Source organism: Archocentrus centrarchus, chromosome 10 (genome assembly GCF_007364275.1).
Source record: "Archocentrus centrarchus isolate MPI-CPG fArcCen1 chromosome 10, fArcCen1, whole genome shotgun sequence".
Classification (NCBI taxonomy): domain Eukaryota; kingdom Metazoa; phylum Chordata; class Actinopteri; order Cichliformes; family Cichlidae; genus Archocentrus; species Archocentrus centrarchus.
This window is the reverse complement of record NC_044355.1, coordinates 31,301,373-31,318,679: the sequence shown is the minus strand read 5'-3', so window position 1 is coordinate 31,318,679 and position 17,307 is coordinate 31,301,373.

Here is a 17,307-nt window from a genome sequence, read left to right as displayed (position 1 = left end):
ATCTGGACGCCAGTAAAATTGAGAGAGCATCTTTCCTAAATGCTGATGCTCTCCAGCAACCAGCTAAATGTCAAAATATCAAAGGTTTCAGTGCTTGAGGGTTGTCCAGGTTGTAGTTCTGCTTTTGTACTGCTGCACCAGGGTTGTCAGGCTCTTGTGAAAATCTTGTGGTGTGACTCGTGTGATCAACGGCTCGTAAGTCCATTCACTGCTGTTGTAGACCTGGGGGGGGTGTGGGGGAATCATACATTCATGTTATGAAGTGAAATAAATTCTTTTTAGATTCTGCATAAATTAGCAGCCATGATGACTTACGTGACACATGTTGTTCACTAATTCCAGGCGTCTGAGCAGATTCCCAGTGAGTATTTTCATAGACTCGCAGTTCATAGACTTGATCCCTGCGATAAAATATGGAAAGGGACATTCCTTTCCAGAGAAACACCAGTATTAGTACAAACTTTGGGAATCCTACTCATATTGTTTTTGTTCTTTGAAATGTATTTTATTTATTCATTTGGTTTATTCCAGGGATTAAACTTGGTACATTTTTTTTTTTATTTCTTTGCTTTTCTTTATCACCACAACATCACCCATTTGTTAGTGGAGTCTCATTAACATCATCTTAGATTTTTGAAAGCAGCTCCATTTGGACCCTAAAGAGAACTATAACTGAGAAAAACAAACATCCTGTTTCACTCAAAATGTGAAACTAGTTACGAGACCATAAACTTGTTGGGACAGTGTTTCCTGGGGTCACAGAACAGCAGAGCTGCGGGCTGCTCTAATAACACAGACAGGACTTTTTAAATGATGACACTTCATAAATTAGCTCTCATTCCTCCAGGAATTTGTTTCACATTTAATTTCTTGGGATCTGGTCACGCCAACATCCAGTGACCTGCCGTTTCTGCTCAGAGATCTAAATAATCCTTCTTCTCATCTAAAACTAAGAAAATAATCACACTTGTCAATGATAATTCTAACTTACCGATTGTGGTACGGAGATGTTGAGCTGGTGCTGAGGAGAAAACAGTGAGGAGCCATCAGATTTTTGAATCAGTAAAGCAGCATTTGTCGTGTTCCCTTCCACAATTAAATATTTTCAAGAACATTTGAAGCATTATAGCTCGTTTTACTGCTTTCACCTACTGCAAAGGAGGACAAGTTACGTGCGCATTTTATAAGGAAACAGAAAAAATGACAGCATCCTCCAGTCTACAAAGCCTCGCATGAATAACTGAAATTGGTTCAGATAAGGGCCAAGCAAAGAGGAAGTGGTGAAGATGCAGAAAAGAGCAACAAAGTCGTACATGCATGACACAGAGTGCAGTTGTGAGTTTTTTTGTTTTTTTTTAATTTTAGTGAAAGTCAAAAAAAGTATGAGTATGTTTATCTTCTTCTATATACAGTATACACCACATTTGCCTTGTGTGAAACCTAATGCTATATTCTGTTTTCACATTTTAGAATTTTCTTTTTTAAAGAAATATGTAAAAATTATATCTGAAAGCAATCTGTGTGCAGTCCAACCTCTTCCCTCTTATTATGTAACATTTACATCACAACGTGCAGATGGAAGCACGTGAAAATACCACAGCTGTTTAAGGCTTTTAAATAATTATTTGTCCATAAATATGCTTACGATTGCATTCGACTCATGGCTCAGTATCATCTCTCCTGTGGTTCCTCACGAAGGTAAGTGCAGTGCAATTGTGTTGCCAATGAAAACGCAGGAAGCAGGAGCAGAGACATTGTTCAAAACAAAAAAAGAGCGGATGCTCTGCATGCTTGTGAATTTTAATTTAATGAATGAAAGACGACAGGAAACAGAGGAGGTGGTGGAAAAAGTCAAAAGCTTTAAGCAGCACAAGATGTCAAATTAAAACAAAAAAAAAAAAAAAAGGGGCAGACTTACAGTTTTGTTGAAACCCTCTGAACACCTCTGTCAAAAAGAGAAAGAGTGCAATCAGATCAGCGGCAGCATTAAAAAACAACCTAAATGTCAAATGCATTTAAAGCATCGACGCACGCTGCTTGATCAGATTTCTATTCCATAGTTCACCCACACAGATGATCAGTTTTCTATGTAGCTGTAACTAAAATCACTGAAGAGCCTTCAGTGTTTGTCAGTGGCACTATAAAGATTTTGATTTCTCCAAACCAAGTTTAACCCTGGACATACTAAAACACTGCAACAACTGCTGAAATGTACAAGATTAAGTTTGAAAGAGAAAACAAAACCTGCTGCAATTTACTGGATTTTTTAAAAAAAAGTTTGCCTGGTGCATAATTTTGATGACTCTCTTTACAACTCTTAAGTGCCACCACATATAATGACTCACTACTAATCTTCAGTTTGCTGGTTTGTTGTCTTACCCCCAGAGCCTTCAACTCCTTGATGATCTGTGTGGACAGAAGTTCATTGATCTCTCTGGGCAGACGTGACATGTGACCGGGAGATGAAAAGATCAAAAGTGCCAGAGGCATTAGGAGCATCCATGCAGAGGAGGTGGTGGAGGATCCAGTCATGATGATAATGATAGACCTGCTAGCTTACAGTCAATTATTTTGGTCCAAATAAGATTTTTAGCCAATATTTTAATTCAAAATTAGTATTTTTTTTTTTAATCTAAGCTGAATTTTCAAGCTCTGATTAGGTCACTGCAAAAGTACAGCTAATTGTTTATCCCCCTCAGTCTTCCTCAGGTCTTGTTGCATAAACCTTCTCCTGAGTCTTTGTCAGTGGATACGCGAGAGGTTTGCAGCTTTTTAATACACCAGGTCGAGACATTTCCAAACTTTTGGGGAATCCCTACACTTTTTGTCCATTAGTTCATCCTACCACACAGGATATCCTTAATAGGCCCCTGATATGGTGGCAAGTCTGATACAGCAGTGTTTGTACTCACGCTAGCCACATATCAGCGCGATCTCATTGCTTATGACTGTCGCGGCATTTCCTCAACTCTGAAGACATAGCCGTCACTGTACAGAGGAAAATAAGTGAGATAATTTCTCTTCTGTTGTTCAGTGGCTGCGGACTGAAATAAATTTTATCCTGCCAGCAGTTCTGGGACTGGTGTGTAACACTGTGCTAGAACTGGGAACATAAGGACACTTATGCTAGGCATGTCCAGTATTTCTAGTTTGGCCGAATAGGTCTGTTGTGGGTTAAATGAGTGACCATTTGTAGCCGTTGTGAAACCACCAATAATCACTGGGCACAGGTGAACGGCCCCTCACCTGCACCTACATGGGCACAAGACTGAAGACACAAGAAGTTTTTATTTATTTTTTTATATTACGAATCATATTCTGCCTCTGTGTAATAGATTTCTGCCTTCTTTGTGATCCATCCCCAGATTTCACAGTTCTGAATGAGCAGTCTGGTATTTTTCAGTATAGCTGCCATATCGTGTGGTGGAAATGTGGCCCCAAATGCAGCTAAGAGAGTGGAATGGATTTAAATAGAAACTGACCTTTGTTTTATGCTTAACATGAGTTCAACAGTCCAGAAATCCAGTGGACAGCAGACCCCGGGGTTAGCCTCAGGCAGACTGACCTAACTGACAGCAAGAACGACAGACGCCACAACAAAGAAGCCCTGAAAGCTAAGGCCTTAAATACACAGGAGACCAATCAGGTAAACACAACACAGCTGGAGAACAAACAGGTGAACAGACTCAGTCAGTGGAAGCAAAACTAAACCCAGCGCACACAAGACGAAAGGCCAGCAAAATAAAACAGGAAATAAAAAAATATCAGACAGAGACTTGACACAACAAAGAATTCAATCTGAAGAGAACCCAGAAAATTAAACTAAGAAGACCTGAGAACATAAATAATAAATGCAAACAAAATATCAAAAGCAACGGTTTGAATACTAAATAAGGAATCTGACAACCAGAGCGTAATGAGAAACAACAACGCTCAAATTGTAAAAGCCAACACAACTTCAAACTCAAAGCATTGGGTTGAAGACCCGATAACATGACAGCAGCAGAGAAAACCAAGGTCGTGCAGAGACTGAGGTTTTGTCTGGTCGGCCATGATGCTCACAATGCCAGTTAGGACTCAAATGCTCTATAACATGAGTGAGACTAAACTGTGATGTTTAACGTCCAGTATAAAATACATAAAGTAAGACATATGCAGCATATTCAGCATTAACTGCACTGAAGCATTAAAGCCACACGACGCACGCAACATGTGCACAGAAGCACAAGAAAATAGTCACTTGCACAGTCACCTGTGAGCAAAGCAAAGTTTGCCTAATGATAAACTTAAATCACCATCACACAGCTGAATGTGTCCGGTCTAAAGACGCTAACATTGGGAAAATGGCTAAAGCTGAGCTAACCACAGCTCAGAGCCAGCCATAAGCCACCAGTCCCGGTGTGGGCCTCAGTACGAGCCATGAAACGACCAAAGGAGTCATGAGGAAAATCGTGGAGATGAGTTAAAAAAAAGAGAAATCCTGTCCTTTTATCTGGCCTATTAACACCCTGGAAAGTGATGTAAGTGACTGACACTTGACTTGCTGTTGTTTGGTAAGGTAAAACATGTCAGGTAAAGGTGGGTGAACAACAATCCATTTTCATTTCATTATTTGTACCACGTTGTAGTTCCTTAACTGAGAAAAGACTCAGACTCACTGAAGTTTTGGGGGGAAATTATAAAGTTTAACAATTTATTTTATTTTATTTTCTGGATTTAACAGGGAGCCAATAAAGTGAAGTCAGTATGGGAGAAATATGCTCTCTCTTTCTGGTCCCTGTCAGTACTCTAGAAATATGCAATAAAAGAAAAGAGTGAATACTAAAAATAAATATTACTGTAAAAAGCCTTTCTGTAGAAATACATTTTGAGAAAGCAAGGATTGAGTTTGATAATTTCGGGTCTTCTGTTTTGGAATGGGGTGGGCTGTGGGAACAGTTAGGAGGGTTAGGGTTAGGTAAAAGTAATAAATAATCTCCCATTAGTTCAGTACCAGGTAGCCAATATAGTGTAGCAAAGATGGGTGTGGTGCGGTTTTGAACAAGCTTGAGACCGAAGATGGACCCAGAGGGAAATATTCCTCTTCAGGTGTCATATTGGTTGATTGCTTGTCATGATTATTTTTGTCATAAGATGTCGTCCTGTTCAATTATTCCATTCCATTCCCCTGGAATTACCAACCAAGACACCTAGACGGTGAGAATGTGGGTGCAAACCTCGTACAGAATTCCACTGATGAATTAAATTTATAAAAATACTACGTTGTTTTCCGTTGTGACCTTTGCTCATCGACAAAAAAAAGAGTAAAATTGCAGAAACTTATTTTCCTTTGAAGCTTTGTTAGTTACCTTGTGAAACAAATAAGACAAAAAAAAAAGACAGATGATTTTCTGAAACATGCCATCGGCAAGCCAAACAGATAAATCTAGCAGATATTCACATCAAAAGCTTTTCCTCACCTATTGTTAGTTTCTGACGCAGATGAACACAACAGCGATTCTTAGAAAGTAAAACCGCCTCGCCACATCTGAGACTTACTCCTTTATCAGTGAGCGATGCAAAATGGAAGAGCACATCAAGTAGGGAAACCCAGAGGCTACCCCGCATTACCTTAGCACTAAGTTTGTCCCTGGTGTGACAAACTTGTGTCACCAAACAAGCAGAGCATTATTTTATGTTTATTTCAACAATAGATTTTAGTCAGGCTTCCTAAAGCTTTTTAAGTTGTCTTTGTGTTGTGTAGATAGGATCCTCCGTCTGATCATGATCGTGAGAATGGCTGCTTTGGAAGCTATAATGAATGTTAAGGAGGCCAAAAGAAAAAGACAAAAATTGCAGTAAGAATACAATTAATTAAAAGGTTTGCATTTACAGTAAGGAAGGCAAAGGAACACCCTAACATGCTGCAGAATGTAAGAGGCAGGGAGGTGAGCTGACAAAGTCGCCAGAAAGGGTGTGGGAGAAAGAAAAGCTAACCGCTAACTAATACGTTTGTTTACTGCAGTGACCTTCTGTCTTGTATGTATCTTGTATCAGAGTTGGCGCATGGTCTTTACAACTACATACCATATCTCTGTAGGACATAGAAGTTTATCATAATTAGCTAATTATCATACATTTTGTTCAGCAAGATAATTTAAATAAGCCTAAAATATTCTAGGTCAGAGGTGGGCAGTCAATTTAGCACTTTGTGCAGGCGGAGCCGCCAGACAGCTGTGTGGTAGTTAGAACATCAGCAACCAGTGATGGCATAGTTACCTTGAAAAAGTAATCTGATTACTAATTACTCCTTTTAAAAGTAACTTAGTTACTTTACTGATTACTTAATTTTAGAAGCAACTAAGTTAGATTACAAGTTACTTTATTAGTTACATTCAACAGCTGCCGGTAATCGACTGCCATTCAGATGTTTCTGTGTGTTTTTATGTGTAATGTCTTATATTGGTAAATAGAGTGCAGTCAGGATGATTTATGAAGGGCTTATATATAAAATGAAGAAATAACCTGTTTTTCAACAATCTTTAGGAGTCTGTGTTATTGTACCTACATTATAATCAATCCAGTGCTTTTAGGCCACTTCAAATATCTTTATATAACTGTGATGTTATATTAGTATATATTAGATTTCTGCAGCTTTTTGAACCAGATTTCTGTTTAAAAAGACATTTTTAATGTCAGTGACAGTTTTTACCTTGATTTAAAAAAAAAAAACAAATGTATTAAAGTCACTTTGCCAAAAACTGAGTGCAGCTTCCACATTGTGATAGAAATGCTGTTTCTCGTTCAAAATGACCTGATATCATTCATGAGAGATATGTTTGATACATCTTTTACAGATTATAGGTCAACAAGTCATTTACAGCCGTTTAAATACAGGCAATTATTTTTGATTGCATGCAATCAAATACCGAGGAATACTGAGGAAGATGACAAAAACAGTAACGCAGTGACTCGATACTTTAATCTGATTACTGGACTGCAAACGTAAGGTAACGTTAGATTACTCATTACCGAGAAAAAGTAGTCAGATTAGAGTAACGCGTTACTAACATCACTGTCAACAAGTTGATTTTTAGCATTTCCTCAACATCTCCTGGTGTATAATGCTTATTTCAGTTCAGTCCACAGCACGTCTTTCAGCCTCAGCCGGTCACAGCAGATGGCTGCCCCTCCCTGAGCCTGGTTCTGCTGGAGGTTTCTTCCTGTTAAAAGCGAGTTTTCCCTCCCCACCGTCACCAAGCGCGCTTGCTCGTAGCAGGTCGTTTTGACTGTTGGGGTTTCTATTTATTTCAGGGTCTTGAGGCAACTGTTTGTTGTGATTTGGCGCTATATAAATAAAATAAAATTGAATTGAATTCCACTTTATCATGAATCTGCTTCAAAAGTCACATTCAAACAGTCACTATCCAAGCATGCAGTTACCTCTGTGGACAAATAACTTCCTGTTATAGTCCTTTTCATTAAGCACACTGCCACCAGCTTCTCCAACTTTTTTGTGTACTATTGCTTTTTCGGCATAATTACGGCCTCCTTCACTCAACATCTCTTTGACCTCCTATAAGAGCGATAAGCTACTAAAGGCAAGTTCAACTCCAGATCTTTTATCTGTTTAATTTGTCCTGGACTAACAAGGGAACCGGCCTCATCTGCCATGTCAGTCAGTTGTTTGAGCCTCTGAAAACGAGGACTAAGTATAAAAATGTCTGTGTGTAAAAACTGTACAATTGTACAAATGTGTAAGGTCCTAACTGTATACTGTGTGCACCACAGTTTGATTGTTTATAGTAGAAGATGATGGCTCAAAAAGCAACAGCCAGATCATCAGCATGCAGCGACACCTCACCTATGCCTTGCTGCAAAGCCAAGGAAAACTTTGCAGTTGTGTTTCCGACTCAGCAAAAGGAAAGTTGAGTTTTCTAGTAAAGTTTGCAAATGTGTGTTAGATTTGCTCTCTGATTTGCAGAGGCTTTCGTTATTGCAAATCCACTGTAAATGTTCCGCGAGACATTGAAAATTCTTCTGTTTATGTGGAACTTTTGGTCTGATGTTGCAGATACAAGAAAGGTCAAGGAAAAACTCCAGGGCATGGACTCTTTATAAGACACCTTGTCAAGGGGTCATCAAAATTATTCATCATGTAGAAGAAACACTTTGTAAACAATCTTATGAGTAATTCACACCTCATTTTTCAGCTGAGGTTAACCACTTCTTCCAGCAAACATGAAAGTGCTGCTATATAAATACAAAAGGATGTGAAATGAGTAAGAGGCAACCTCCACTGCTGGTTTAGACATTTGGGGGAAAATACTTCTTTTCCACTTTTTGCGCAGCGTCAGAGGATAAGATCAGACCTGTTCATCTCAGTAGGTGATGTCCATCAGGGGAGACAGGGCTGATATTACTAACTGAGCTACAATGTATTAATTTGAAAAAGGCTTGGTAGGCACGCACTATTGAAGAGAACACATGCAAGTGGCAAACACAAACAGCTTAAAGTTGCCCCTTTGATTTTTATTTAAACTGGTTTCAGAGCACAAACACAAAGGTCCTTACTGCGATTGCTGTTGATGACATTCAGGCGTTTTACATTTGTTTCATTAACATTTGGCTAACTTAAGAAAAAATTAAAGCAACTCTTTGAAAACACATCAGATCTCAATGGGGAAAAAATTGAGCTATATTTTTATACTGAGACTGGGTAATGTGTTAGGAATGAAAGGATGCCACATCGTTTGATGAAAATAAAAATTATCAGCCTACAGAGGCTGAATTCAAAGGCACTTTGAATTCAAAGTGGAAAAAAAAATGATGCAGTCTCATGTGCTGGTTTGCATGCCGACAGTGTCGGAGCGTGCTCCTAATGAGACGATGGATGGTGTCCTGGGAGATCTGGACCAGAGCATCGCGGAGCTCCTGGACAGTCTGAGGGGCAACCTGGCAGCATCGGATGGCCTGAAAATGTTCTAGGTCAGGCGAGTGTGGGGGCCACTCAGTGGGATCAGTTACTTCATCTTCTTTGTGCATTTTCTCGCTACATGAGGCAAAACACTCTCCACGGCTTCTGCTGACCCTGTCACAGATGTCACAGATGTCACATGTACTTAGGGTGAACTCTCTGTCTGTGAAAAGCACAGGGCACCAGTGGTGAACCTGCCAATTCTGGTATTCTATGGGAAATGCCAGTCATGCACCACGGTGCCGGGCAGTGAACACAGGGCCCAGTAGAGGACGTCGGGCCCTCAGGACACCTTCATGAAGTCTGTTTCTGATTGTTTGGTCAGAGACATTCACACAGGTGGCTGTTGGAGGTCATTTTGTAGCTCTGCTCTGCTCATCCTGCTCCTGCTCTCACAAAGGAGCAGATACCACGCGGTCAGGTTGCTCCAACTTTGTGAGTTGTAAATCCAACTTGAGGAGGGATGTTCCAGTTGAAAATTCAGAAGTTGGAATTTCTGATTTCTTGGAACACAAATGGAATGAAAATTTATCTTTTACAAAAATGGACAACTAAGTAGCCTTAACACTTTATCCTCTTTGAAAGAGTAACAGCAGATAATAGAGATATAATAAAGACAATGACCACAGTTTTGCAGTAATTTTATATAATCTGAATAGGTTTAAGTAGAAACTGCAATTATTTCACATTTCACATGATAATATAAGATTAAGGTGAGCGTAATAACAAGAATAACAGCATACTGAGGGTGTGTCAAGAGACACGTGCCTTATTTACACCTCTGGCAACGAGAGCTTTTGTTTTCTTTTGAAGTATGTCATATCATCAATATCCAAACAGCTCTAAAAGATAGGAAGCATACCAGGAAAAGCCTTTGACCAAAACATTAGAACATATGAAAAAGGCTTGCCAGTGAACACAGAGGAAGTGGAAGTCCTTTAATGTGCTCTGTGAAGTTAAATTAAAGAGTATTTATTTATTTTGGTGGCAGTATAGTAGACACGTTTCTCGCAAAGCAAGAAAGTTTTTTAGGGAAAGAACTTCATATAAGCTCTAAAGTATGTTGGATTTATTATTATTATTATTATTTTATTTATTTATTCGTTTGCTGACTCAGGCTCTGGGTAACTTTGGAGTCACTGGATTCTTTGTCATATTAAAGAGGGTTTGAATTCGAGTGTGCTAACTTTGAACAGAGGAAGAGCTGTTCCTCTTGATTTTCACTTTTAGGCACTTCTTCTAAACCAATCAAATGTTTGCTTCTCTGTGAAAGTAAAAAAAAAAAATTATCAGCAATAATGGGAATTTTTTAACTCCCATTATTGGTTTATAATTCTTTATATATGAGATATATATGAGTATATATGAAAATACTGATGATTGGAAACAACAAACAGCGGGAAATTCATAACATATAGGCCACAACAGTACGTTATCTCTTGATTTAACACTATTTATGTTCAAGGCAAAGCGCGACCTAAATAAGCCTGCTTTGAAGTTGTAGCCTAATTGCTGTTGCCTTGTTTGAATCATCTTCTCACAACTACAATCTGCAATTTTGGACGGTGGTTTGGTTCATTTTCTTAAGCACATATCCAATTGTGCTCCATCCACTGGAACACAAACTACACAATATACAGCAGAAAGCAAAAAAGGAATACACACACAATAAGAAAGCATTTGAAAGGTGGTTATACAAAATAAATTGGCAAAGATGTGAGGAAAGAACCTAAGACATCAACCAGGGAGAACCAGAAGAAGTAGCTTCCTTATGAGATATTTGCATCCAAGCTATAACAGCAGTGGGGCTGCCATCACTTTTAAACAAATATTTAATGGCTGCTTTGAAAGAGTTAAGCTGGATTGTATTGTAAATAAAATTATATGTGCACACATTCAATAGAAGTGCATAGAAAGGCAGTTTTAGGCAGGAAAATATAATTCAGCAGTGAATGAATGAAGCACAAAATGATTCAGACATCTGCAGCACCACAGGAGAAAGTCAAATTTATTTAAATCATTCAGTAATTATCAGATTAACACACACAAAAAAAAAGACATGAGTCTCTTTCTCTTTTTTCCTTTTGTCTTCTCATCTTTTTCATTTCTACTCTAGGACCTCACTCCTCAGGCTGCTGTCACTGTCAGAGAAGTTGAGCAGCTCCTCCGCCTCATCACCCTCCGTCTCCAAATGTTCCCCCTCGGCCCCCTGGGATGTCTGGGCCTTCCCCTCTCCTCCTCTATTCCCGCCCAGCTCCAGGTAACCCTTGGCTGTTAGGCTGACCGCTGCATCACTCTTTATCCCTCCTCCACGATCACCTTTGCTTTTGATGGGATGGACCATCAGAATGCCATCATCCGAAATGGGGGTCCTTTCAGGGCTGACTCCCCCTGCTGCTGCTCTGCTGGCTCTGCCTGTACTGTGAACACTGGGCTCCAGGGTGACGGTGGATTTGCTTGTGCAAAGGCCCATCATCTGCTTTTCTTCTGCGTCTTAAATCGGCTGCTGCTTTTCACAATTCTCTCAGCTGGCTTTGCTTTGTCGTTCTGCAGACAGTCAGAATATAAAAACGTAATCCTCGCTTAATTTGTAGGTCCAAGGAAGAGTCTCAATTCACTTCATATTTTTCAGGATGTTGTTCCAAAAGATGAACAAACTGAGAATCCATGTGTCTTGACAATAAATACTCTGGGAACCATTAAGTGAATGAAAGAAAGTTCCTGTAAATCTCCCATCAATCACATCAGAGTCTGGAGGCTTGTGGCCAGCAGAGCTGCTCCCATCCACACTGTCCAGTTGGAGTTGCTTGTCAGGTTTGAAATGAGCTCCCTAACTGACCTGTCAGAGCCAGACTGCAGTCGTCCCACCTTCAGTCCATAGAACAAGTTGGGCTGTATGGGTTTCACCAAGTCTGTGTGCCTGTAACTATAAATAGCACCGTGTCTTTATGTTATGCTCAGGAAGATGAAAGAAAACTACTGCGGATACTTTGCCTCACCGACCAGCACCAAAGACCTGAAAAGATCTGAAAGTGAAGTAAACTTGTATATTTTACACTTTGCTGTGAATATCCAAACTTTATGTGTAAATCTGTGTAAAACCTGATGGTTTGCCCATATGGTTTTAACAGCCTACATTGTTCTCCGTGCCTCAGTTGTCCTTCTGAGGGTCCTTGACTTTAACCCTCAGAGCTGAAAACAGTGTTAGGAAGAACTGGGTCTGTTTGTGGCAGGTCTGCAAAGTTTTAACATCAAATTACACAATTACAGAAAATCGAGTCTCATAATGATGCAAATCAGAAGACACAAATTATACTGTATTGCCATTTGTTGCTTTGGTTGGCAGAGAAACGTCTGCAAAGTTAGTTAATTAACCCCTGGTGATAATTAACTTTATGAAGGACTGGAAGGTGGAGACTTATAGAGCCAAAGTTACCAGTCAAGAATCATAAGGTTATAATTGGCAGAAGAAAAGGTTCATTTTGCTCTAATTACCAATGCAATAGTGCTAGAGACAGTTTCCATATGTCATCTACTCTCAGTGCTTTCTGATTTCAACCCCAGCTTATCAAAGCAAAACATCCAAGATCTCAATTTATCTCAAATTTCATCAAATGACTGCTAAAGTATCAGCAACAGGTTATTCCAGTGTTTATGATTAAGACTTCTCTGTGTTGTTTTTTAATTTCTCTCTGTTTTATTATGAGATATTTACTTTTTGATTCTTAGTTTGCTTATTGTTTACATTTTCATCTTTGTGTCTTTCCTTGGTATTTTCTTGGTATTGTGTTAGAGCCTCTGTGTTTCTTGTCCCATCCTACAGAAGCTTGTTTCTACCACTGAAAAAAAAAAACACTTGCCATCCATAACTCAAAAAATATTGGGTTAAGAAGTCAAAATTAAAAAAAAAAAAAAATTTCAAGTTAGGTATCTTAGCTCTGAAAATCAGGAAGTTCTGGAGGACGTCTTTTTTCCTTGTTACCCGGTGGGCTACCAGTGTATTGTTTCCCCTCCTGTCTCACTGTCTTTGATTATTATCACCCTCAGAGATTTTGATCCTCATTGGCATCATAGTCTTACACATTTGCTGCTGATTTGTTGGCTGCACATCCATGATGCTAATCACCAAATTCTGACCTTACCATCAGACCAGGCAACATTTATTAATCTTCTGTCATCCAATTTTGGTGAGCCTGTGCGAATTGTAACCTCAGTTACAATTTATTGGTCCATTTATTTTTATTTATTTAAACTTTATTTAACCAGGAAGGTCCCGTTGAGATTAAAAATCTCTTTTTCAAGGGAGTCCTGGCCAAGATAGGCAGCAACAGAATATAAGTAAAACAGTTAGAAAAATTACATAGTTAAAATACATGTTCAAAAACATAAAAGAATTAAAATTTTAAAACATTAATTAAGTGAAACAAGTACAAGTTATGGAATCAGCCACACAAGTCTGCAGTCTCAATTTAAAGGCACTCAGTGAAATGAATTCTGTCAGTTTCCAATCTTTCTGTGCAGCGGTTAGCATTGCTGCCTCACAGCAGGAAGCTCCCACGGCCTTTCTGTGCAGAGTTTGGATTACCCCCCTGTATGTGGGGGCTTCCTCCCACAGTCCAAAGACATGCAGTTAGTGGGGTTAGGTTAACTGGTGATTATGAATTGCTCATGGGTGTGAATGGTTGTCTGCCTCTCTGTGTTAGCCCTGCGACAGGCTGGGTGTACCCTGCCCCTCGCCCTTTGGCAGCTGGGATAAGTGCCACCCCCCCGGCAACCCTGAATTGGATAAGTGGAAGAAAATTGATGGATTTATTAAAGCGTGCCAGTAAATGTAATATGTCTGACCATTGATGTGATTACAGTTTCCCACTGTGGTCCTTGGCAACACAGCTGAAATGTTTGAAGTGAAGCTTAAACCTTGTTAAATGCCTTCATTCATTCTGGCAGTATAGAGTAGATTCATGATAACTAACCTATTTCCTTTCACTGAAATTCAGTCTTCTCTCTATTTTTGTTATTTCTCCAGAAGCCTGACTTGTTCCAGGATTTGAGCTACTGTGGAACACCTTAGAAAAACTTGTCAGTCAATCTGAAAAGTGAGAAAGGTCTTTATTTCTCAGTTCTGAAATGTTGACTAATTTATTGGTGGAAAGGGATTTGTGTGGCCTGACCAATGTGATGGTTGAGATAGGAAGAGGAAGAGAGGAGAGCAGCTGGGTTGTCTTATCTCATCTGGTTTGAACGCAGCAGCACAAGGTTTTCCACCGGTCTGTTTCTGAAAGTGAAAAATCACAATGTTCTTCTGAACAATCCACAGTTCAGTGAATTCTTTTCACAAGAAATATCTTTCTCACTGTCTTTAAACTTGTTGAGATCTGAGGTGTTTCCACTGCCTTCTTTGTGTCTCTCAGTTGTAACAGATACATTAACAACTAAACTCAAATTCTTGAGGACTGTACAGGTGTTTCTTAAGATTTGAGTGATGTAATTGACTTTAAGTATGTTCCAGGTTTAGAGTCACACAATTTTCACAATCTTATCAGGAACTATTCATGTTGAGCTGAATGTGAAGTAATGCAGCTTATCTTACCACTGCTCTTTCTATGAGTGTAATGGGACAACCTCACCGCTGAGCTTGCAGTAAAGACCGTTGATGATATGGAATCTTAAGAGTCCCCTTTTCAGTGTGTAACTTATCCAGGTGGGGGAGTTCCAGTGTGGGAGGTCAGAAGGGTGACACTAAGAATATTTTACCTTGGAATGTGTGTGTGTGTGTATCAAGATATCAAGTATTAATTTAACTTCTAGAGTATTGATCTGGTCAATTAAGTAGCAGGGGAGGGGGGGGGGGGGGGGTTGTTAATCAGTTTGAGCTGCTTTGGTGTTAATGAAATTAAGAACAGGTGCACAGGAGGGGCAACAATGAGACAACCCCCAAAACAGGAAGGGTTTCACAGGTAGTCCAACTCCTCCAGGATGGCACATCAATATGTGCCATATCCAGAAGGTTTGCTGTGTCTCCCAGCACAGTCTCAAGAGCATGGAGGAGATTCCAGGAGACAGGCAGTTACTCTAGGAGGGCTGGACAGGGTTGTAGAAGGTCCTCAACCCATCTGCTCCTTTGTCCAAGGAGGAACAGGATGAGCACTGACTGAGCAACAAAATGACCTCCAGCAGCCACTGGTGTGAACGTCTCCAACCAAACAATCAGAAACATTCTTCATGTGGATGGCCTGAGGGCCTGACATCCACCACTGGTGCCCCGTGGTTTTCAGAGATGAGAGCAGGTTCAGCCTGAGCTCATGTGACGTGAAAGAGTCTGGAGAAGCTGTGAACAATGTTATGCTGCCAGGTTGCACCTCCCCTTATGAAAATTCACTATGGTTTCCTATTTATGCAATAACCATGGTTTTACCATGGTACCTCATGGTGACTACAAGTACTATGGTCCTACCCATAGCAGTACTGTGGTTTATTCATAGCACTTCATGGTAGCTGTGGTATTACTATGGTTTACATATAACACTTCATCGTAACTATGGGACTACTATGGTTTTAAAAAAAGATGCACTACCGTATCCATGTTACTACCATGATTTCATCCAACACAGTAAATGCTACCATCCAACAGAAAGCTTGGAGTATCCATTTATCTACAAACTCACATCCCACATACATTTTTGTGCTTGACGTTTTACATAGTTCTTACCCATTCCTTACATGATAGCATATATTACATCAGGAAAACATGTATATATCCTTGCAGAAATCCTTTGCTAAAAACTTGATAAAAACCTAATTATGTGGCATTACTAAATGAAATGACACATAATTGGTACATTGTACATTATTTTACTGTACTTACTGTAAAAACCATGGTAAAATCATAGTTAGGAAAGACCATGGTTAAAAAAAAAACCAAACAGTCAAAATCATAGTAAAATAAAAACCATGGTAAGAACCATGGTTTATGATCAAGGTTATACAAGAGTTTAACTGTAGTCAAATCATGATAAAACCATAGCAATGACCCAAAAAACCATCACAGCTATGACAAACAGGAAACCATGGTAAACCATGGTTATTTAACCATATTAAAACCATGGTTAATTTTCATAAGGGTCAGACTATCCTGGAGCTCCGTGATGCTCTGGTCCAGATCTGGGAGATCTCCCAGGACAACATCCATCATCTCTTTAGGAGCATGCCCCGAAATTGTCAGGCATGCATACCAGCACATGGGGACCATACAAACTACTGAGTACCATTACATTTCTGCAAAATGGACCAGAGTGCGGCATAATTTTTTCACTTTGATTTTCGGGGCATCTTTCAATTCAGTAGGTTGATAATTTTCATTTCCGTCAGATGACACATTACCCATTCCATGACAACATAAATATCCAGCATGATTTTCTTTTCCCACTGAGATTTGATGAGTTTTCATGGCATTTCTTTAATTTTTTGAGCAGTGTAAGTTGTTCCTGATGTTTTTATCACAGTGTCATTGTGTGTGTGAATGTTAGATTAAAAAGCACTTACATGTAGAAAGTGCTTGTTTGAATGGGTGACTGAGACAGGCCGTATAAAGTGCTTTGAGTGCTCATTTAGAGTAGAAAAGCACTATATAAGAACCAGTCCATTTACTATTATATTACCCAGTCCATATCAGTATAGATATCCAGAATGTTTGTTTTCCCACTTTGAGATCTGATGTGTTGTGTTCCTTTTTTTTGAGCAGTGTGGATTTAGGAGATGGATATAGGAGTGCTCACCACACAGGCCACAGGGTTCTGTGCTAGGACCAATTTTATTTACATTATACATGCTTCCCTTAGGCAGTATTATTAGAAAGCACTGCATCAATTTTCATTGTTATGCAGATGATACTCAGCTTTACCTATCAATGAAGCCAGATGACACACATTAATTAGTTAAACTGCAGGAATGTCTTAAAGACATTAAGGCCTGGATGACCTCTAATTTCCTGCTTCTAAATTCAGATAAAACTGAAATTCTTGTTCTCGGCCCCACAAATCTTAGAAACATGGTGTCTAACCAGATACTTACTCTGGATGGTATTACTTTGGCCTCCAGTAACACTGTGAGAAATCTTGGAGTCATTTTTGACCAGGATATGTCCTTCAATGCACATATTAAACAAATATGTAGGACCGCTTTTTTGCATTTGCGCAATATTTCTAAAATTAGAAACATCCTTTCTCAGAGTGATGCTGAAAAGCTCATTCATGCATTTATTACTTCTAGGCTGGATTATTGTAATTCATTATTATCAGGCTGTCCTAAAAGCTCCCTGAAAAGCCTTCAGCTGATCCAAAATGCTGCAGCTA